At 37.8% G+C, this 24,927-nt stretch overlaps 2 protein-coding genes and 1 pseudogene across 2 annotated transcripts in view; 1 reads left to right on the forward strand and 2 right to left on the reverse strand.

Moving 5' to 3' along the window:
• The window catches only part of LOC147547414 (uncharacterized), a 74,101-nt gene that overhangs the window by 24,769 nt on the left and 24,405 nt on the right, over positions 1 to 24,927 (reverse strand). The gene's annotated exons all lie outside the window — the stretch shown is intronic.
• Positions 1 to 24,927, forward strand: part of LOC147547415 (putative pentatricopeptide repeat-containing protein At2g01510) — a 60,267-nt gene that overhangs the window by 6,130 nt on the left and 29,210 nt on the right. The gene's annotated exons all lie outside the window — the stretch shown is intronic.
• The window catches only part of LOC147547416 (uncharacterized), a 37,518-nt pseudogene that overhangs the window by 5,885 nt on the left and 6,706 nt on the right, over positions 1 to 24,927 (reverse strand).

Raw genomic sequence — 24,927 nt, forward strand, 5'->3', positions numbered from 1 at the left:
ATTAGGAGAGACACATCCCTAGGATTATGTCTCTCCATATAGTCACCAATATCTCTATATATACATAGTTACTGTTTCATTTTAGATAGAAAAAAAATCAATTAGTTTTCTAAGTTTAGAGTATGCATTAGAAGTCTAAGAAGTTAAGAGAGTTCTCTACTTATTTGGTTCGAAGTTTCTTGAAGAACGAAGTGCTGCGTTTCAAGAAGTTAAAACTGTTTTATCCTGGGAGACGATTCGTATGTAAAACCCGGCTTAACACCATTGTGGGACGAATAACGTCTTAAGAAGAGAGTATTCAATACTCGACTCGGTCATAAAACTATTACTTGTTATTCTGCTTACTTGATTATATAATTTGTCGAGCAAAATCATTATCGAATTGTGTATTCGAGAAGGACAATTAAACTAATTAGTAAAACAATTTCATCATTATACTGAATATATCATTATACTCCTCCAAATTGCCTGCTCGTTGACAACTAAAAATGAGATCTCTACACTTGGTAAGAGTTGGCTGAAGCCTTCGTTCTCCCATTTTGTTTAGCAATCTCATAGCTTCAGAAAACTCTTTCTTGTCAGACAGTACATCTATATGTGCATCATACACAGTGTTGTTCACTTGGATTCCCTTCACCAGTATCTCGTCTCGCAATTTAAACGCTTCCGTAAATTTCCCTTCTTTACAATAAGCATCAACCATTAAACCATATGTGATTTCATCTGGTTTAATTCCCTTATTGATCTTCTCTTCAAATAGTGTTATTTTCGGGGTTATGGATTCGGTTCTTGACAACTAATCATATAACACCATAAGATTATATAAATATAAAAATAAAAAACTTATCTTGTTTGATCGAGGCGAGTGGTCACTCTTTCCTTAAGACAATCATGTCCTCGCAATGGTGCTAACGGTCTACGAACATTTGTCTCCCAAGATACAACGATCACGTCATATAGAAAGAAGCACTACAATTCTATATGCTCCATCGAACTATCGAGTTACTATGCTCTCAAACACGACTCTAGACGACTCAACTATTGTCTTTAAAATATACTAAAAGTTGTCTAAAAAACTTATTTGAAAAAGAAACCAAATTAGAGTATTTATAGAGTTAGCCATGACTCTACAAAATGCCTCTCCATTGGGTTGTGACTACCCATAACTTGTGACTTTTCACAAGTACCTATTGATATAATTTTACTCAAACAAAAATTGTTTATTAAATAATTCAACCAATCCCCCACATGAGTGAAATTACCAACAAAAGACAGACGACATACAAATAGATGACAGACAAATAAATATACATGCATATGAGAGCATAACAGGAGATACCATGCATCGGGAAAGATAGTTTTTGGCTTTGAATCTTCCGTAGTGAATATATATCGGGTTTACAAGGACCTTAGTGAACTATGTCTTGAACTGGGTCCTATGAATTGTAAACCGATGCAGTAGCTATCACACATGACACTCCTTGTAACCTTCCGTTCTCGGTTGTGTTCATTTCGGCCTTGAACATTCTCGGGTTTTATGAGCGCTTTAGAGAAGTCGGTACGACCTTCTCACGGAATCGGCACCAGTTCACACTCATATATGTGATCTCTTATTAAAGGTATATCTTGTTATACCCCACTTAGAAAAATTAATTCTAAACTATAGGAATCATTAAAAGATAACCTTATCCTTTTTTATTACATGCAACACTGATTCATCCTAGGAATGGGTAAGAGATAAGTCTCTTTCAGTGTTACTGGCGAGTCAGTATATAACTTCAGTTTCCCATTGAACCTAGATCTTGGGATCTCCAGTCAACTAGGTTGGGTTTCCGTTATGACTTTACTCATTTACTTTAGGCTATAATCCCATTCCCCTTGATGACAATTGCTCTTTTGACACACCTATACTATATAATTAAATCAGGTTAGGTTGTCACTTACATGCGCATTTATTTCAAACTCTCAACTTAGAGCAATTGTTTAATGGTTATATTACCATCTCGTTTTCGAATATCCTCTAACGAATTGAGTTTTCTCATTTTATCCGTTCCATTTGAAATACATATTCACTTAAACGAATTGGATATTCTTTAAGTGTTTTTAGTCCGTAACTCATCAAGGTATATATCTTATACACCATGTCATAAGCTTCGATATATATCTTATCCCACAGCTGTCACCATATCATTTGGAGGCTCTATTTATATTATTAAAGGACATTTTTTCTTAACTTTTCAAGTGATTAAATCTCATTTTTCTATTTTTTATAGAATGATGAGGCGTGTAGTGTGATCAGAGATTCTTCAGAGATCATGTAAAACAATGTTTACTACAACTTCTTTTTGATATTAGGTCGGCCACCCTAATCTCAAATCGTTACGCTTTACATTCAAGTCGATCGGCTTTAATCTAATTAAGAGTTCTTCCTCTTAATCATATCACTTGAAGTATTCTTATAGTCTTACTAATAAGAATTTTGAGCACATAGAGCTACCTTTGTTCTACAACCCCTTGTATTGATATTATTTCACTAAAATAGTTTATGAAACCATTTTTTAGAGATTAAACCCCCACGTTCAATGTGAAGACGACTATGAGATATCATAGCTCTACCCTTCCCCCACATCATGACAAAAGCTAAGTTTTCATGAAACCAAAGGGAGAAAACTAAAATAAATTTGTCCCACTTGATATTTTTATTCTCCTCCACGAGAATTTCGGGGCAGAGACATATATGTCCTTATACAATGCCACAATCTGAATTTCTTGATCCACAATTTCTGTGAGAGAAACCTTACCATACGTGACACATCTTACCTTCACAAGACCCCCCACAATTTGAAATAATGAGTTCATTACTGACTTAGTTTGAATTTGCAATCAACCAAACAAGTGCATTGTCCTCTTCGAATTTAAAAAATAATCAAGATATTTCAACCTTATTCTACTCAAATGCCTTATTAGGCGTGAACCAAGTTAAGCACCAGTGTACTAAGACTCTATCTCTAGACAAACAACCCTCAATTCATTGTTTCTCTATCTTAGTAGATATTTGTTGAGTATTTGGACCACAATTTGATCCTTTAAGTCTTTTGCACAATATTAGCAGATATAGAGTGAGTAACATATTCCACATTTCCCTTGAGTCTCAACCACCAAAATATCAAAATTGCTAATCTCATTATTTGGAAATCAACATTGTAACTCATATATATGCGTACATTATTTATATATCACCATAAATAATAACCCCTCTTACATTAGACACCATGTTGATGTTGTGGCATAATAGCTTGATAGTTGATACAGAGGGTTGTTGCGGGTAAGGGATACTGTGAAGAGGTATTAACCTCTGAAGATGTTGATCTCAAATGAGGCCGAGAGATAGAGAGATCGTGAGATTGATTGAGAGGGAGAGAAAGAACCGAACTCTGTTGGAAGCCGAGAGAGAGAGATAGAGAAATCGGGTGGAGGAGTGAGATAGAGATGGAAAATATCAAGTATAAAGAGGTAGTTGATTACAGTTAACAGTTATTCTCTTTGTATTGATAATAATTGAAGTTTACACAAGTAGTATATATAGGAATACAATGAATATAGGGTTTCCTATTCTAGATATATTGTTTCTATACTAAAGATATACAACATAGAAGTTTCCATTATGTACACAAGGCAGGCCACTCGGTTGGCCGAGTGGACTTGGGGCGGTATCCCCTAATACTTCCCGTCAAGTTGGAGCAGTAATCGAAGTAATGCCCAACTTGCCAATAGTATTCTTGAACGAGTCAGCTCCTAAAGGTTTGGTGAAAATGTCGGCAAGCTAATTGTCTGAAGATGTGAAGCGTGTGGCAATTACATTATGTTTGATCTTCTCACGAACGATGTGGCAGTCTATTTCGATGTGTTTGGTGCGTTCATGGAAGACCGGATTGTCTGCAATGTGGAGGGCTGCCCGATTGTCATAGTAAGTTGTCATCGGGCTAGAATGGTCGATTCCAAACTCGAGTAAGAGATATTTGAGCCATTGGAGCTCACAAGTGAGGACAACGAGAGCGCGATATTCTGCTTCGGCAGATGATTTGGCAACCGTATGTTGCTTCTTGGATTTCCATGATAATGGACTAGAACCAAGCATTGTAAAGTAGCCGGTAGTAGAACGGCGAGTAGATGGGCAACCAGTCCAATCAGAATCACAGTAACCCGTGATGTAAAGAGATCTGTCAGGGAATAGAAAAATTCCGTTGTTGAGAGAACCTTTGAGATAACGGACCACACGATGAGCAGCATCTAAGTGGATTTGACTTGGAGTCTGTATGAATTGACTCAAATTATTGACCGCATAGGTGATATCGGGCCGTGTAACGGTGAGGTAGATGAGTCGACCGATCAGTCGACGGTAGACGGAAGGATCTTTTAAAGGAACTCCATCAATGGGACTTAGACGTAATTTTACTCCATAGGAAAGTCCGAGGGACGAGAAGCGGTGAGTCCGGAATCTTTGATAATGTCAAGGGCGTATTTGCGTTGACCAAGAAATATGCCTTTGGAAGAACGTGAAACCTCGATACCGAGGAAGTATTGTAATCGTCCAAAATCTTTGAGGGAGAAAGTATGATCAAGGAAGGACTTGAGTTGGGAAATGGCAACATTGTTATTACCTGTAATGAGGATGTCGTCGACGTAGACGAGAACGAATATTTGAGTGGAATTCGAAGAATATGTGAATAGAGAATAATCACTCTTGGATTGAGAGAAGCCTTTATCTAAGAGGACTGAGGAAAATTTGGAGAACCATTGTCTAGATGCCTGTTTAAGGCCATAAAGTGATTTTTGGAGACGACAGACTTTGGACTCCCCCTGAGTCGAGAATCCGGGAGGAAGTTTCATATAGATCTCTTCATTCAAATCACCCTGAAAGAAGGCGTTAGTGCCATCAAGTTGGTGGAGTGACCAACCTTTGATGGTCGCGATAGAAAGGAAGACACAAACAGTTGCTAGCTTAGCTACCGGGGCAAATGTATCGGTATAGTCTAAACCTTTTCAACTTGAGTGTAGCCTTTGGCGACAAGAGGAGCTTTAAAATGCTCGATAAAACCATCGGACTTGAATTTGGCCTTATATACCCATTTGCAACCAATTGGGTGTTTTCCCGGGGGAAGGGGAACAATGGACCATGTATTGTTAGCTTCCAAAGCGAAGATTTCTTTGGACATAGCCTCTCGCCAATAAGGAGATTTCATGGCTTGAGTGAAAGAATTAGGTTCAACCGTGGATAGGACGGAAGAGAGGAAAATTTGATGAGACGTGGAGAATGAATTGATAAAAAAATAGTTCTCGATTGGATACTTGATGTTGACGGATGGAGCGGAACAAACATAGTCCTTTAAGTGACTTGGTGGACGATGTTGGCGGGTAGGTCGTTCAACGATGATGGGAGATGGATCGGCGACCGCGAGAGGAGCTTCCGGTGAAGCCGATGAAGCATCGCTGTGAGCGAAGGGAGGTGAATCGGGTGGTGCTGTAGGCACCTCCGTAGGATCCGACGAAGGAGGTGATGGAGTCACCTTTGTCAGTTGGCCGATCGGGGGGCTTGGATCGGGAATCGGCGTGGAGGCCGAAGGCGGGATAACCGGAAATGTGAAGGAACCATCGTCCGGAATGGAGATGAAGTGACGAAGTGAATCGGTTGACGGGGAGAGGGAGGCGAGTGGCCGAGCCATCGGGAATCGCGTTTCATGAAATACAACATCTCGGGATGTGTAAATCCGGCGAGAATGAAGATCATATATACAGTATCCCTTTTGACCATTAGGGTAACCAAGAAATATTCCGGCAGAGGCACGAGGGTCCATTTTTGTTTTGACTAACGGTATACGGGAATAACAAAGACACCCAAACACACGTAAGTATGAAAGATCGGGTGGAGAGCCCATTAAGACTTCATGGGGGGAAAGGCCACGAAGGATTGGAGTAGACAGTTTGTTGATTAAATAAACTGCAGTTAAGGCACACTCTCCCCAAAAAGAGAGAGAAAGATGAGCTTGTAAACGGATCGAACGAGCCACTTCAAGAATGTGGCGATGTTTTCTTTCCACCACCCCATTTTGTTGAGGTGTATGGGTACAACTTCTTTGGTGAATAACTCCTTTAGAAAGGAACCAAGATTGTAGAGAATTTTCATGAATTCAGTACCGTTGTCTGAACAAAATACTTTGATTTTAGTATTAAATTGGGTGGAGACGTAATTAAAAAAATTTGGTATAATTGTGAATATGTCGGATTTTGAACACATGAGGAATATCCAAGTACAACGAGAGAAATTGTCTACAAAGGTGAGAAAATAATGACATCCGGTAGTTGAGGGAACCGGAAAATGACCCCAAACATCGGCATGAATTAAATCAAAAGGATGAGCGGAAGTAGAATTATGAGACGGAAACGGTAAACGGGTTTGCTTAGAACGAGGACAAACATCGCGCGGTACTTTATTATTAATATTAATAGAATTCATACATGAAATGCGAGAAATAAAATATTGAAGACGAGACATAGATGGGTGGCCAAGACGCCAATGCCATAAATTAGATGAAACACTACTAGGACTATGATCTAAACTAGTAATTGAAAAAACTGGACGCTCCGTGCGAAGAAAATAGAGATCGTCGTAAAGATTACCATGCCCAATCGTCTTCCTCGTTCTTTTGTCCTGAAAGACACATAAGTCAGAGTCAAATAAGACGGTACATTGTAGAGATTTAGATATTTGATAAATTGAGATAAGTGACTTGAAAAGATGGGAATATGCAAATTTACTACTCTATTTTTTTTTCCTTTCTGTTCTCTTGGAGAACTTCTCTGTATGCATCCTTCAAGTGACCTGCCATTTCCTCCAAACCCCAGATTCAAATATTTGTATAGGATGACAATATATGCGATCCATTTGTCTACTATTTCTTCCTTAAGAGAAATGGAATTAATGTAGCCGGTGGGGGAATGTTTTGAATCCAGATTGAGAGCAGAACTTACAAAGGGGTCCCAATTATTAGCAAATCCACCAAATAAATTGGAGAGCATATGAAAACCAAAATTAAATGAACCCCCCCCCCCCCCCCCGTAGTACTGTTATTTCCGTAAGAAAACGAATACGATTTTGGTATGTCCTCCATGCCCTCCAGGATGGCAAGAACTAAACCCAGGATTTCCTGTCTCATCCCCGTATAGGTCATAATTCCCTCTCTTCTGTTTCGAGTTTCATTTGTTCAAGTAAGAACAAACAAATTGAGAGCATAATAGCGTCTTGTTTCTTTCCTACATTGATAAATCTTTCGCATAGTTGATGTTGTTATTTCTCTCTTCGTAAAGTAAGTTGCTGACTATAAATTATTGTCCCATTTCCATGTTCTTTATTTAATTCCAAGTTTGTTTAATATTATTGCCCCATCTCGACTTTAACTAGGCTATGGGCAACATTTTGCTTAGAGCAGTTCCCAATTGTAGACTTATCTCAACCATGTTCACATCAGTACTCCAAAATTATAGTAACATGGAGAATGTTAACACATGTCCGGAAGGGAGGATCAACCACCAAAGAAAATTATCCTCAAGATGCAAATCCTTCCTTGATTTTATGTGCTTCTTGAAGTTCAACCCAAATGATTAAAAGGATCAACCCAGTGATGAAAATCTCCCTTTCTGAACTCCCATACAAAACCTGTAAGCTTTTTCTCTATATTCCCATGTAGGAGAGCAGTAACAATGTGGATAAAAGTACTGATTTGAAGAGGCACTTCAAAAATAATATTTTCAAGTGTACTTCAAATGAAATATTGAAATAACATACGAATCAGTGAGACTGAGAGTTATGAAGGGGTGTGTATCCGTTAAATCAAAATTTCAAACATGTGAACATGCCACTGACCAAAAATTACTCCCTTGTTTGTACTTTATTCAGTACTGTACTTAAACAAAATCATCAAACATAGTGAGTCTATTCATGTATTGAATTAATTCGAGTCTTTCGACATGAACTATATTTCGATCTACTCAAAGTTTGTAGAAAGTTTGTAATAATCAACAGTAACTGTATTTTATCTGTCATGCATATTATCACACAGATTTAGTTGATAAAAATATGCTCTACGTAACCCACAAGTAAATATCGGTGTCATGAAGAAAATATGTTAGTGAGCAAATTTTAGAGTTTTTCACGAGTGGTTGTGTCTTTTGGTTCTTTCTCAACTGTTCTGATCAAAATATATTGCATATATTACTAAATGAATCCAGGGCTATGCTACAACAAGCTTGAATGAATTTTTTCATGGCGTCAAAGGATACTGGTTAGATATCATAACATTGTTAACAAGAGATGATCAATATATTGTTAGTATTTTTAATACTACTGACTAATGTGGACTAATATATGTATTAATTACATAATACATGTTATTTCACTTAAGGGTCCCAAAATGTGATCTAATTAATTTATACATTATGGACCATAAAATATCAGTTTGAAGTGTGGGGAGCGTATTAGCAATATGTCATGTGTAGAGCCCTCAAAAGTAATTATCAAAGAATAATGGGCTCTTTAATAATTACTTGGGTAACTGCTAGTAACTACCTAGGCAATTCCCATATTATTCAGGGCAAATCCCTAAACCATAAGAGAGAGACGTGATTTTCCCAACTCCCATTTTTGAGAAATCAGAAACAACGTCCATTCTCAAGGTTTAGAAGATTTTGTCCGGATCTTAGGGGTAACAAGGAAATCTAATGTATCTTCAAGCTATGGATTCGGGTAAGTACCTCCTGAAACCTTTTACATCTCTTTAATTCATCAAATAGAGACCTTGGTTTAATTTCATTACTTGTATTTTGTTATTTATATGCATAAGTAATGAATTTTTCCATCAAGTGGTATCAGAGCCACTATTTGTATGAATTTTGAGATGGTTTTATCTGTTATGTTCACTATGTTTGTGATGTTTAAATTATTTCCTAAGAAACTGTTTTGCTTTTAGATTATCCCTAAATCTATTAGTTTCTGCAAATATTTGGGAGATTTAAAGAATATCAGTAACTACCTTTATTTTAAATTATAAAGATCTTGAATGCTATCTTCTGTGATTCGGTTGGTTAGAGAGGAATAATAGAGATCTTAGTTATTTGCCCCCTACTCCTCTCCCCTAATCTCTCTGTTTGAATATTTGGGTAGTTGAGAGATATTTTGGTAGATGTTATTCTTTTGAATTCTCTGTTGGATTATCTTCTTAGGTTTCTGTTGGGAGAGATAAAATATAAGTAGTTATTATTTCCTTAATTTCCTCTCCCATCAGTTATGCGTTGAATGTTTCATTAGTTAACAGATATTTTAGATAGATTATATATAACCAATTTTAAATTTTATTTCTCTGATTAGGTTGTTTACAGAGTAAATATTGGTTAGTATAATTTTTTTTTTTTTTTTTTTAAGATTCTGTCAACTATTTTGGGTTCAACTATCTTGGGTCAGAGAAATATTGATTAGATTTCTATTTCTCCATTCCATTTAATTCCTCCTAACATGGGTATCAATTAATTATGGGTATCAATTAATTCCTCCTAACATGGTTTTTTCACTAAATCAAATTTGTTTAGAGAAATTTTGATACCATTACAATTGCTTTAGATACTGGAGGTATTAAACGTTATCATACATATATATCGGGCAATAAATATAATAGTTTCTAGTGTGGGCGCCCATAGCAATTACCGAGGATGCCTAGAGGAACTAGGGTGTATATAGTATTTGGGTCGGTGCCTATAGCAACAGGGGGCTTATATAGCATTGGTGGGTGCCAATAGCACCAGTTGGGTGCCTATAGTATTCGCAGGGTGCCTATAGCATTTGCATGGTGCCTATAGCAATTGTAGGGTGCCTATAATTTTCGGGCGCCTGTAGCACCTGGTGCTGATCGTTTCGGGTGTCTTTAGTAGTTAGTTTAGGTGCTCGTAACAGAAATTTTGGATGCATACAACATCATATTTGGGCACTTGTAGACCTCTAATTACTCATTTTGGAGTAATGTATGTATCTCACGTCAATGCACTTGTTTTATTTGTAATGCATGAATTGTGAGTTATTGTTGAGTGCCTTAATTGGGTGTTTGAAGGCACCACAACATGTTTCTACTACTAAATAATGCACATATGATTTTTGGTTTATCGTTAATTATGGTAATTTGACGATGATTTCATGCATATGTGTACTTTGAATTATCAACCTTTAGTGGATATAATATCTATGTTGATATATGCTTAATAAGTAATAAGAAACATGATCAAGTGATTATATGTCAATAATCATTAAACATAAGGTTAGGCTATTGATTAATCTTGCACAAAATATTATGATTTTAATTTCTGTCAAGAACTTAGATGGTTATTCCATTAATTATGGGATTGAACTGACATGTCGCCAAAGTGACCTCTGTCGGGTAAAATACCATAGTTGGTGTAGATAAACATGTCTTAGTCCATGTGAAGTGATCGGCCCAAAGGAAGGTTACTTTGACAGGTCTAAGGGAAGCCTTAAATTGCCTTATGACTAAGATATGTGATATATTTAGGTGTCATGCGAGTATTGTGTCGGTCCAAAGAAAGGCACAACACTTGGCAGATCTCGTATCAATATCAGAGAGTATCACTAGTAAGTTATTATCTCTGTCCAAAGACTAGGTAGTAATGTTACACTTGATATCTTGAAATGAGCCCACAAATTGCAATATTTGGTTAATTGCTAATTTTTATGCATGATTTTATTGAACTCTAATATGAGCATGTGTGTTTTATTGTCTTTTGTATTTAGTATCATCTATATCTGCCAACATAAACAACATTCCGGTGCTTAACGGCATTAACTTTAAGAAATGGAAGAAGCACGTGATGACTGTGCTTGGTTGCATGGATCTTGACATTGCTCTTAGGATGGATCGCCCAATGCCTCTGTCCAACTTAAGTACTACTGAACAGAAGGTTGCTATGGAAAAATGGGAGAGATCTGATCGGATGAGCCTGATGATCATGCAAAACTCAATTCCAGACTCGATAAGCAGTGGACTGACTAAGGCGAGTGCTAAGGAGTTCCTCAAGCAACTCTCGGATCGCTTTTCAGCGAGTGGGAAAGTGGAGACAAGCACTGCATTATCTAAGCTTGTCACCATGCGGTATAACGGTAAGGGGAACATACGGGAGTACATTATGAATATGTCTAACCTGGTGACCAAACTCAGGGAACTAAGACTTGTATTGTCTGAAGACATACTTGTTCATTTGGTCCTCATATCTCTTCCTGTTCAGTATAACACACTTAAGATCTCCTATAATTCTCAAAAGGAGAAGTGGAGCTTGAACGAGCTCATTGCACATTGTGTTCAGGAAGAAGATAAGATTAACCAGGAAAAGACAGAAAGTGCTCACCTAGCATCAACTTCAGGAGTAAAAAGGTTGGATAAGCAAAAGAAGGATAAAGGTATAGCAAACACAATAACTTCACAAGTCAAAGGCAAGAGAAATTTGGATTCCAGGCATTCCTGTTTCTTTTGCAAAAGGACTGGTATCGTGAAGAAAATGTGTTATGAATACGCCGCTTGGCGTGCTAAGAAAGGTTTGCCTCCACTATTGAAAGCCGATTGATGGTGAAAGATACATCTTTGTGGGCTGTAGAACAACCTTGCAGTTGGAAGCAATCAGTGTTTGTTTTATTTGTAGTTCAATTACGTACTGATTGTTATTTGAATTTAGAAGAAACTTTTCATGTACCGTCATTCAGACGGAACTAATTTCTATTTCCTTTTGGACAAATTTGGTTTTAATTGTTAAATTGAAATAGATCATTTAGTGTTTCTCTAAATTCTAATATTGTGGATTGTAGTACTTAAATTGATTAAAGATATATAATCAAACACCATAAAGGCGAATGTGGAGTCAGGCAAAGATATTTGGGGTTCATTCCCTTAGGTATCGTGGAATGACAAACATTGTCTTGTCTGCTTCAATAATGACTCATCGCATTAGGAATACCTTTACTGGAAGCAGTTTGATCGCTCAAACAACCCTTTTTTTTATCAAGGAACTCAAGTTCGTCGAGGATGTTAATTACAGTGGGAGTAATCAAAATAAAGAGATTGTGTTTGAAGATGAGTATGCAAATATTCGTCTTAAAGTCACGACTGACAATAACTAAATTTTTTTGGATACAATTATTGTTCAGCCTGTGAATTAAAGTTTTTAATCAGATACAACCATGTTAATTAATCTCACATTTAGTGAACAACCTTTTCTCGTACTAGTTAATAAAGAACCTCTAAAAGAAACAGAGGAATAGCTAGAGAGATTATGGTTGACATTAACGACCTTGAATTAAGGAACCACTTAGGAGATCCACTACGACTTTGTTGTCTATCTTAATGAGCACAATTATGACTTAAGGTTTGAAGTATTTAACTTCTCCTAGTGAAGTCAAAGTGAGCTCAAAAATCTGATGACTGCATTGAGGTCATGAAAGGAGAGTTGAAGTCTATGGACGACATTAACATTAGGATCTTGTCGAGTCACCTGAAGGGTGAGATCAATTGGTTGTAAATGAATTCACGAAACCAAAAGGGCTCAAAAGGTAACATCGAAAGACATAAAGCACGTCTAGTCGTCAATGACTTTACTCATAAGGGAGGATTAAACTTCGAAGAGGTATTCTCGCCTGACTTTACGAAGTATTCTTTAAGTCAAATAAATTGTACCAAAATTTTGATGAGGTATTTCCTCTTTCAGTTCTATGAGGAAAATATCATCGATCAGTGCATATATCTCAAGATCAGTGGGAGTGAATTTATGATCCTAGAACTATATGTAGGTGTGGTTCCACTAGCGAACACTGATATAGGATTGTAGCATTAGACCAAGGGCTTTCTCTCAAGTGAATTTAAAATGAAAGACCTTAGAAATGCTTCTTATGTTTTGGGTATTCAGATAGACCAAGATCACCCTAAGGACACTCTTGGTCTTTCCCAAAAGGCCTATATCGTAAATTTCTCTATGGCATCCAGAAATATTCGCTAGGAGATACGTCAGTGAATAATGACGGCAAGTTTAGTTTGCTCCAACTTGTGAAGTTCAATCTTGAGAAGGAAACTGAGACAATCCCAAACTCGTCTGTGGTTGGAAGTCTCATGCATGCACACTTTTGAGGAGAACCAATCATAGAGAGATCATGGGTTGCTCCGATGCGGATTTGCTGGATATCTTTATCATAAGAAATCCAGATCAGGTTACATTTTTGTGGTGGTTGGAAGGGTTAATTATTGGAAAGTGTAAAACAATCCCTATGACCTTCTCGACCATGAAAGCAGAGTTCTTAACATGCTTTCAAGCATCAATCATGCAATTTGGCTTTGAAATTTTGTCTTTAAGTTAGAAAGTGGTCGGATACGTAAAACGACCAATGAGGATCTAACATGACGATTAGGCAGCTGAGTTGTACTTAAATAACAACAAAAGCTTTTCAAAGTCCAAATACATTGGTATGTAGTACCTTGCGGTAAAAGGTAACGTTCAGAGTCCTTTGGTATCCATTGAGCACATTGACACAAACTCCAATATGGTGAACCACTCACTAAAGATTTACCGCCTAAAGTTTTTCAGCAAGTATGTGGTTTATATCGGGATTCTAGGATCCCATTGATTAGTTGGAGTTTGTTGTCTTAATTTTTTGGATCCATTTGGTTGTGCTCATTGGAAATGTTTGGTTTCTTGTATTGACCTTACGTAGTTTCAGTAATTATGTATTATATTTGGTACTCTGAACATAAGTGTGACATCCCATGTTTTCAAGTTTAGTTGAGGGATTATTTGACATTTGGGTCAAGTCAAAACAGGGGCTAAATTAGTAAAACGTCCAAACTGGGGGGTATTTTGCAATTGGGACAAAACTCAGGGACTTAAAAGGAACTAAGTAAGCTGGCCACTTTATACAACAACACGTGGCATCATTTTGCCTTAAAAACGAATTTGCCGTGCATGCATGTGGGACGTGTTGGAAGGGGATAAAGTTTGATTATTTTAAAAATTATACGTGGACCCCATTTCATACCAATTTCCTTTAACCCACTTTTACCCACTTTTACACCCACAACAACAGAGAACATATATTATGAAATGGGTTTGGTCGTGAGGTTTGGGAGTTCAATGGATTTTTGGCCGTGAGGGTTTCGAAGTTATTTTCGTCGATTTCTTCCTGCCTGATTGTCGGAATTCTATGAAACTTGTTCCAGGTAATCCCATTCGACTTGTTCTACATATCTATCCGTTTAGAATTTTCAATTTCGTCCGTATTTGATGGATTTATGATGGTTATTTCGATAACTGTATAGTTGTACTAATTTCATTTGGGATCGAAATTTGGAGCTATTTAGACGATTATTATTCGATTTCTTCTAATGATTTATGTTCAGGATCATGTTTAGAATGTTATGGACTATTTTGGGGTGACCATATATAGACGGGGTGCTGCCGAATTATTTTACGGCTCGAATTTCATATTTGGACTAGTTTTGAGAATGAACTGAAATAGAGATGGTTACCCGAATTTTGTCATATTTCATAGGAATGGACAGTTTCAGCTATAGATGTATATGGTGTGGTTCATTATATGATTTGTCAGCTTATGGAGACTCTAAAATGAGAAATAGAATTTATAGGAAGTTGGTTGATTGGTTCGTAGGCATTTCCGATATTCAGGAGACATAGGTACGAAGTTAGAGATCGATTCGATAGACACTTGAAGTGTTCCGAAGATAGCGAATTTGCTTTTAAGTTTTCATGGTTTTGTTTTAATTATTCTTTTTATTTACGAAGGTTCTTATCGAAGAACCTAATGTTTCTATTCGATTTTTGGTTATTCTTCCTTATCCCAGAGTTTGCGAATGAGGAGGAATTGGGTCGTCTGGTAGGTGGGAGTCTTTGGTGATGCAAGGACTGAGGTAGGGGTTCTGAATCCTTTATCCAACATGGTTTTATAGATAATGAAATGTGCTAAGTCGTATAGTTATATATGCGCCATTATAACTAGAGTTTAGGTAGCATGAAACTCAAATTTATGTGATGAACTGAAATATGCTGGAATGGTTTTGCTGTGATAAGAGAAATGTTTTCGAACTGTTTTTACGATGATTGCGAACTACTTGGGATTTTCTTGTATGTACCCGACTGCGGATTATGTCAACCTACGGGCACGTAGCCATTGAGGGTAGGATGACATGTGGACACGGTTGTGATCCGTGTGAGACCGGTGAGGTGGGCGACACTAGTCATGAGACCTGTGGGAGTAGAGTGCTTCACTTGCTGGCCATTGGTGCTCGTGCCTCCAGCTCGAGGCTCAGGGCCGTACACCCTGACCGCTCGCCTGGGAGGTGACATTGATTGGGATTCCTCTGCTTTGTGGCGATATGACTCTTGGTTGTTCCACTTCCGTGTGTGATAAGATAATGAATTGAATATGAATATTGGTTTTGATATACGAATGAAACTGATTTTGAAAGATCGCATTAGATGCATGACAGGGTACCGAAGAGAATGAGGTTCAGGTCCTTCCATGGGTATTGGGGGACGGCTCTCTTATTCGAACTCGGTGATCAAAAACGTATTTAGATACTTAAGGTATATATGTATCATGAGGTAAACTCTTCAATGATTGCGGAGTCCCTTAGTGGGAGAGGGACTTACCGGCTAGGGGTAAGTCTCTTTCTCGAGGAGACGTAGTGCATTAGCTAGTGCCATAAATGGGCTGGTACTATCTAACGCACTCTAGGTTCTCCTGAGGTACTCTCCTCTTATTGGGAGCGCACCATGGGTGGGCAGCTAATCACTGCTATTGCTTGCTAGATTAAGGAAAATGGTTTTGTATATAGTATATATGGTAACTGGTTTGATAACTCGATTTGTCATGATGTTTACAACTTATTAAATGAACTTTTGAAAACGTGATGGGTTTTGGATTGGTCTTCTACCAGAATAACTCGTGTCGGTGAGTATTCTGACCCCCTACCAGTTGTTAGTGTGCAGGTGCTTGGTTGTAGCCTCGAGGCGGAGTTGTATTCCAGCCAGTGATCTTGTCTAACGAGGCTAGAGGTGTTGCGTCATTTTCTTTGGTTTTTGCTTATATGGTTTTTCATTATTTTCAAGTTATATATTTATTGCAGAAACCAAACTCTAAAATGTATATATATATAACACTTAGAGTTGTTTATAGGTTGTATCGTTGTGTAAGAGGCTTTTATAGTTCTTTTTGTGGTTCGGGTTTCGACCCGAAACTGAGTTGAGTTTGTTTAGCTTCCGCTTTAGTTTATTTTTCTTGTATATGCGAATGTATGGTTTGCATGACAGGTTTTACAGGTGCGACCGGTTCGATTTACAGAGGAGACTCTGTCGGATTTCTGTCTCGTCTGTGAATTGCCGGGGCGTGGTCGTGTCTATTTTGGGACACGGGGCGTCACAGTTGGTATCAGAGCAGTTAGTTCTGGTGACTTATATCAAAGCAGTTAGTTCTGGTGACCTATATCAGAGCAGTTAGTTCTGGTGACCCATATCAGAGCATGAGTTCTGGTGACCGATAAGTCGTGTATAGTTTAGAGCATTGACTGCTCTAGACTTTAGGGAAAGATAAAATTGGACAAGATTAGGTGTCTAAAAGCTTCAAGATTAAAAGCGACCAAGAATAAAAGATGCTATATATGTATTTGTTTCTTTTGCTTTTCGTTTCTTGATTCGTTTTACTCGCTAAAGGAAGACTCGACGGATGTTTTAAGATTGTTGTAGATTTCTGCAATGTTGTACAAGATGTTATGGGAGGACAGTCAAGGGTTAGGAGTTCAGAAGTAAATTTTGGGCAAGTCGACATATCGATGTTTTGTAAGTATCTAAGACAATAGTAGATGAGGAGATGAGTCAGACTTGGTATTGTAGACCTCATAGTAGTTATACACATTCCTTCATTTATGAGCTTCGATCAGATCATTCAGAGACAGTTGAGGTTGACTTTGATCAGGTTGTTTCGAGCGTGTATTGTTTCAGTTTGATTACAGATAAGTATGGGTCTGGATTTTATTTGGTTAATAGAATGTTTCGATATTAGAGGTTATATGGATTGAGTTAGTGTTGGGTATTCGAAATATCGGGGGTTATTAAGTTATTGTAGAATTTTTCAAGGATTGGTTTATCTACGAATTGTATAGATATTATAGCGGTCTTCTATTTTCATTTTATCATCTTATCGACAACAACTATATTTTTCTTGAGATTATAGTGTCACGCCAATGTTGACTTCAATTTATTATAGATGTCTTCATTCTTTATTTTCTTATTTTATCGAGTCAACGGTATTTTCTTATATTATCGAGAATGGTATTTGTTATGAAGATGTGGGATCAACGAGAACTTATTCTTATATACAGATTATAGAGGTCTTTATTTTCTTTATCTCTTCATATCGTGGATAGTCATTGTTATAGAATATCCTTGAGTTGTGTGGTTATTTAGAAGAATTCGGGATATGAAGGATTGGATCTAGTTTGTTTATACAGTTTAGCCAGATTGATTTTTGTTAGATACAGAGAGTTTGTAATTTTCGAAATGGGACAGGTTCTCTCAAATTCTGAGTTGGTCGAAAGGACATGGCAGAAAGAAGCGAGTTGATCTAAATTTCGGGGACGAAATTTCTTTTAAGGGGGGAGGATTGTGACATCCCATGTTTTCAAGTTTAGTTGAGGGATTATTTGACATTTGGGTCAAGTCAAAACAGGGGCTAAATTAGTAAAACGTCCAAACTGGGGGGTATTTTGCAATTGGGACAAAACTCAGGGACTTAAAAGGAACTAAGTAAGCTGGCCACTTTATACAACAACACGTGGCATCATTTTGCCTTAAAAACGAATTTGCCGTGCATGCATGTGGGACGTGTTGGAAGGGGATAAAGTTTGATTATTTTAAAAATTATACGTGGACCCCATTTCATACCAATTTCCTTTAACCCACTTTTACCCACTTTTACACCCACAACAACAGAGAACATATATTATGAAATGGGTTTGGTCGTGAGGTTTGGGAGTTCAATGGATTTTTGGCCGTGAGGGTTTCGAAGTTATTTTCGTCGATTTCTTCCTGCCTGATTGTCGGAATTCTATGAAACTTGTTCCAGGTAATCCCATTCGACTTGTTCTACATATCTATCCGTTTAGAATTTTCAATTTCGTCCGTATTTGATGGATTTATGATGGTTATTTCGATAACTGTATAGTTGTACTAATTTCATTTGGGATCGAAATTTGGAGCTATTTAGACGATTATTATTCGATTTCTTCTAATGATTTATGTTCAGGATCATGTTTAGAATGTTATGGACTATTTTGGGGTGACCATATATAGACGGGGTGCTGCCGAATTATTTTACGGCTCGAATTTCATATTTGGACTAGTTTTGAGAATGAACTGAAATAGAGATGGTTACCCGAATTTTGTCATATTTCATAGGAATGGACAGTTTCAGCTATAGATGTATATGGTGTGGTTCATTATATGATTTGTCAGCTTATGGAGACTCTAAAATGAGAAATAGAATTTATAGGAAGTTGGTTGATTGGTTCGTAGGCATTTCCGATATTCAGGAGACATAGGTACGAAGTTAGAGATCGATTCGATAGACACTTGAAGTGTTCCGAAGATAGCGAATTTGCTTTTAAGTTTTCATGGTTTTGTTTTAATTATTCTTTTTATTTACGAAGGTTCTTATCGAAGAACCTAATGTTTCTATTCGATTTTTGGTTATTCTTCCTTATCCCAGAGTTTGCGAATGAGGAGGAATTGGGTCGTCTGGTAGGTGGGAGTCTTTGGTGATGCAAGGACTGAGGTAGGGGTTCTGAATCCTTTATCCAACATGGTTTTATAGATAATGAAATGTGCTAAGTCGTATAGTTATATATGCGCCATTATAACTAGAGTTTAGGTAGCATGAAACTCAAATTTATGTGATGAACTGAAATATGCTGGAATGGTTTTGCTGTGATAAGAGAAATGTTTTCGAACTGTTTTTACGATGATTGCGAACTACTTGGGATTTTCTTGTATGTACCCGACTGCGGATTATGTCAACCTACGGGCACGTAGCCATTGAGGGTAGGATGACATGTGGACACGGTTGTGATCCGTGTGAGACCGGTGAGGTGGGCGACACTAGTCATGAGACCTGTGGGAGTAGAGTGCTTCACTTGCTGGCCATTGGTGCTCGTGCCTCCAGCTCGAGGCTCAGGGCCGTACACCCTGACCGCTCGCCTGGGAGGTGACATTGATTGGGATTCCTCTGCTTTGTGGCGATATGACTCTTGGTTGTTCCACTTCCGTGTGTGATAAGATAATGAATTGAATATGAATATTGGTTTTGATATACGAATGAAACTGATTTTGAAAGATCGCATTAGATGCATGACAGGGTACCGAAGAGAATGAGGTTCAGGTCCTTCCATGGGTATTGGGGGACGGCTCTCTTATTCGAACTCGGTGATCAAAAACGTATTTAGATACTTAAGGTATATATGTATCATGAGGTAAACTCTTCAATGATTGCGGAGTCCCTTAGTGGGAGAGGGACTTACCGGCTAGGGGTAAGTCTCTTTCTCGAGGAGACGTAGTGCATTAGCTAGTGCCATAAATGGGCTGGTACTATCTAACGCACTCTAGGTTCTCCTGAGGTACTCTCCTCTTATTGGGAGCGCACCATGGGTGGGCAGCTAATCACTGCTATTGCTTGCTAGATTAAGGAAAATGGTTTTGTATATAGTATATATGGTAACTGGTTTGATAACTCGATTTGTCATGATGTTTACAACTTATTAAATGAACTTTTGAAAACGTGATGGGTTTTGGATTGGTCTTCTACCAGAATAACTCGTGTCGGTGAGTATTCTGACCCCCTACCAGTTGTTAGTGTGCAGGTGCTTGGTTGTAGCCTCGAGGCGGAGTTGTATTCCAGCCAGTGATCTTGTCTAACGAGGCTAGAGGTGTTGCGTCATTTTCTTTGGTTTTTGCTTATATGGTTTTTCATTATTTTCAAGTTATATATTTATTGCAGAAACCAAACTCTAAAATGTATATATATATAACACTTAGAGTTGTTTATAGGTTGTATCGTTGTGTAAGAGGCTTTTATAGTTCTTTTTGTGGTTCGGGTTTCGACCCGAAACTGAGTTGAGTTTGTTTAGCTTCCGCTTTAGTTTATTTTTCTTGTATATGCGAATGTATGGTTTGCATGACAGGTTTTACAGGTGCGACCGGTTCGATTTACAGAGGAGACTCTGTCGGATTTCTGTCTCGTCTGTGAATTGCCGGGGCGTGGTCGTGTCTATTTTGGGACACGGGGCGTCACAGTTGGTATCAGAGCAGTTAGTTCTGGTGACTTATATCAAAGCAGTTAGTTCTGGTGACCTATATCAGAGCAGTTAGTTCTGGTGACCCATATCAGAGCATGAGTTCTGGTGACCGATAAGTCGTGTATAGTTTAGAGCATTGACTGCTCTAGACTTTAGGGAAAGATAAAATTGGACAAGATTAGGTGTCTAAAAGCTTCAAGATTAAAAGCGACCAAGAATAAAAGATGCTATATATGTATTTGTTTCTTTTGCTTTTCGTTTCTTGATTCGTTTTACTCGCTAAAGGAAGACTCGACGGATGTTTTAAGATTGTTGTAGATTTCTGCAATGTTGTACAAGATGTTATGGGAGGACAGTCAAGGGTTAGGAGTTCAGAAGTAAATTTTGGGCAAGTCGACATATCGATGTTTTGTAAGTATCTAAGACAATAGTAGATGAGGAGATGAGTCAGACTTGGTATTGTAGACCTCATAGTAGTTATACACATTCCTTCATTTATGAGCTTCGATCAGATCATTCAGAGACAGTTGAGGTTGACTTTGATCAGGTTGTTTCGAGCGTGTATTGTTTCAGTTTGATTACAGATAAGTATGGGTCTGGATTTTATTTGGTTAATAGAATGTTTCGATATTAGAGGTTATATGGATTGAGTTAGTGTTGGGTATTCGAAATATCGGGGGTTATTAAGTTATTGTAGAATTTTTCAAGGATTGGTTTATCTACGAATTGTATAGATATTATAGCGGTCTTCTATTTTCATTTTATCATCTTATCGACAACAACTATATTTTTCTTGAGATTATAGTGTCACGCCAATGTTGACTTCAATTTATTATAGATGTCTTCATTCTTTATTTTCTTATTTTATCGAGTCAACGGTATTTTCTTATATTATCGAGAATGGTATTTGTTATGAAGATGTGGGATCAACGAGAACTTATTCTTATATACAGATTATAGAGGTCTTTATTTTCTTTATCTCTTCATATCGTGGATAGTCATTGTTATAGAATATCCTTGAGTTGTGTGGTTATTTAGAAGAATTCGGGATATGAAGGATTGGATCTAGTTTGTTTATACAGTTTAGCCAGATTGATTTTTGTTAGATACAGAGAGTTTGTAATTTTCGAAATGGGACAGGTTCTCTCAAATTCTGAGTTGGTCGAAAGGACATGGCAGAAAGAAGCGAGTTGATCTAAATTTCGGGGACGAAATTTCTTTTAAGGGGGGAGGATTGTGACATCCCATGTTTTCAAGTTTAGTTGAGGGATTATTTGACATTTGGGTCAAGTCAAAACAGGGGCTAAATTAGTAAAACGTCCAAACTGGGGGGTATTTTGCAATTGGGACAAAACTCAGGGACTTAAAAGGAACTAAGTAAGCTGGCCACTTTATACAACGACACGTGGCATCATTTTGCCTTAAAAACGAATTTGCCGTGCATGCATGTGGGACGTGTTGGAAGGGGATAAAGTTTGATTATTTTAAAAATTATACGTGGACCCCATTTCATACCAATTTCCTTTAACCCACTTTTACCCACTTTTACACCCACAACAACAGAGAACATATATTATGAAATGGGTTTGGTCGTGAGGTTTGGGAGTTCAATGGATTTTTGGCCGTGAGGGTTTCGAAGTTATTTTCGTCGATTTCTTCCTGCCTGATTGTCGGAATTCTATGAAACTTGTTCCAGGTAATCCCATTCGACTTGTTCTACATATCTATCCGTTTAGAATTTTCAATTTCGTCCGTATTTGATGGATTTATGATGGTTATTTCGATAACTGTATAGTTGTACTAATTTCATTTGGGATCGAAATTTGGAGCTATTTAGACGATTATTATTCGATTTCTTCTAATGATTTATGTTCAGGATCATGTTTAGAATGTTATGGACTATTTTGGGGTGACCATATATAGACGGGGTGCTGCCGAATTATTTTACGGCTCGAATTTCATATTTGGACTAGTTTTGAGAATGAACTGAAATAGAGATGGTTACCCGAATTTTGTCATATTTCATAGGAATGGACAGTTTCAGCTATAGATGTATATGGTGTGGTTCATTATATGATTTGTCAGCTTATGGAGACTCTAAAATGAGAAATAGAATTTATAGGAAGTTGGTTGATTGGTTCGTAGGCATTTCCGATATTCAGGAGACATAGGTACGAAGTTAGAGATCGATTCGATAGACACTTGAAGTGTTCCGAAGATAGCGAATTTGCTTTTAAGTTTTCATGGTTTTGTTTTAATTATTCTTTTTATTTACGAAGGTTCTTATCGAAGAACCTAATGTTTCTATTCGATTTTTGGTTATTCTTCCTTATCCCAGAGTTTGCGAATGAGGAGGAATTGGGTCGTCTGGTAGGTGGGAGTCTTTGGTGATGCAAGGACTGAGGTAGGGGTTCTGAATCCTTTATCCAACATGGTTTTATAGATAATGAAATGTGCTAAGTCGTATAGTTATATATGCGCCATTATAACTAGAGTTTAGGTAGCATGAAACTCAAATTTATGTGATGAACTGAAATATGCTGGAATGGTTTTGCAGTGATAAGAGAAATGTTTTCGAACTGTTTTTACGATGATTGCGAACTACTTGGGATTTTCTTGTATGTACCCGACTGCGGATTATGTCAACCTACGGGCACGTAGCCATTGAGGGTAGGATGACATGTGGACACGGTTGTGATCCGTGTGAGACCGGTGAGGTGGGCGACACTAGTCATGAGACCTGTGGGAGTAGAGTGCTTCACTTGCTGGCCATTGGTGCTCGTGCCTCCAGCTCGAGGCTCAGGGCCGTACACCCTGACCGCTCGCCTGGGAGGTGACATTGATTGGGATTCCTCTGCTTTGTGGCGATATGACTCTTGGTTGTTCCACTTCCGTGTTTGATAAGATAATGAATTGAATATGAATATTGGTTTTGATATACGAATGAAACTGATTTTGAAAGATCGCATTAGATGCATGACAGGGTACCGAAGAGAATGAGGTTCAGGTCCTTCCATGGGTATTGGGGGACGGCTCTCTTATTCGAACTCGGTGATCAAAAACGTATTTAGATACTTAAGGTATATATGTATCATGAGGTAAACTCTTCAATGATTGCGGAGTCCCTTAATGGGAGAGGGACTTACCGGCTAGGGGTAAGTCTCTTTCTCGAGGAGACGTAGTGCATTAGCTAGTGCCATAAATGGGCTGGTACTATCTAACGCACTCTAGGTTCCCCTGAGGTACTCTCCTCTTATTGGGAGCGCACCATGGGTGGGCAGCTAATCACTGCTATTGCTTGCTAGATTAAGGAAAATGGTTTTGTATATAGTATATATGGTAACTGGTTTGATAACTCGATTTGTCATGATGTTTACAACTTATTAAATGAACTTTTGAAAACGTGATGGGTTTTGGATTGGTCTTCTACCAGAATAACTCGTGTCGGTGAGTATTCTGACCCCCTACCAGTTGTTAGTGTGCAGGTGCTTGGTTGTAGCCTCGAGGCGGAGTTGTATTCCAGCCAGTGATCTTGTCTAACGAGGCTAGAGGTGTTGCGTCATTTTCTTTGGTTTTTGCTTATATGGTTTTTCATTATTTTCAAGTTATATATTTATTGCAGAAACCAAACTCTAAAATGTATATATATATAACACTTAGAGTTGTTTATAGGTTGTATCGTTGTGTAAGAGGCTTTTATAGTTCTTTTTGTGGTTCGGGTTTCGACCCGAAACTGAGTTGAGTTTGTTTAGCTTCCGCTTTAGTTTATTTTTCTTGTATATGCGAATGTATGGTTTGCATGACAGGTTTTACAGGTGCGACCGGTTCGATTTACAGAGGAGACTCTGTCGGATTTCTGTCTCGTCTGTGAATTGCCGGGGCGTGGTCGTGTCTATTTTGGGACACGGGGCGTCACAATAAGGATATCAACTTTCTATTGAGGACATCATTGGGAGAAAGTTGGACTCGGTGGAGTCACTGGATTAGTTGGAAATAGACATGTTTTAGATCACAATTGCATGCAATTTCCATGCTACACATCCACACTTGATCTATGTTGTTAATTACGTTAGTAATGTGACCATTAAAGGTTTAGTCATGAACAAATGCGACGAACGCCGTTTTGATCCCTTGCTAATGTGGTTAATGAACCAGATTGTACGTGATATTTGAAGTCATGAAATAACAATTTTTGTGCACACTAAGGTTCTTGTATTATGTAATTCAGAAAACATATAAAGTCCAAGTGGGAGATTGTTAGTATTTTTAATACTAATGACTAATGTGGACTAATATATGTATTAATTACATAATACATGTTATTTCACTTAAGGGTCCCAAAATGTGATCTAATTAATTTATACATTATGGACCATAAAATATCAGTTTGAAGTGTGGGGAGCGTATTAGCAATATGTCATGTGTAGAGCCCTCAAAAGTAATTATCAAAGAATAATGGGCTCTTTAATAATTA

The sequence above is a fragment of the Eschscholzia californica genome, unplaced genomic scaffold (assembly GCF_041429995.1).
Source record: "Eschscholzia californica isolate CP2 unplaced genomic scaffold, dmEscCali1.0.p SCAF_3, whole genome shotgun sequence".
Lineage (NCBI taxonomy): Eukaryota > Viridiplantae > Streptophyta > Magnoliopsida > Ranunculales > Papaveraceae > Eschscholzia > Eschscholzia californica.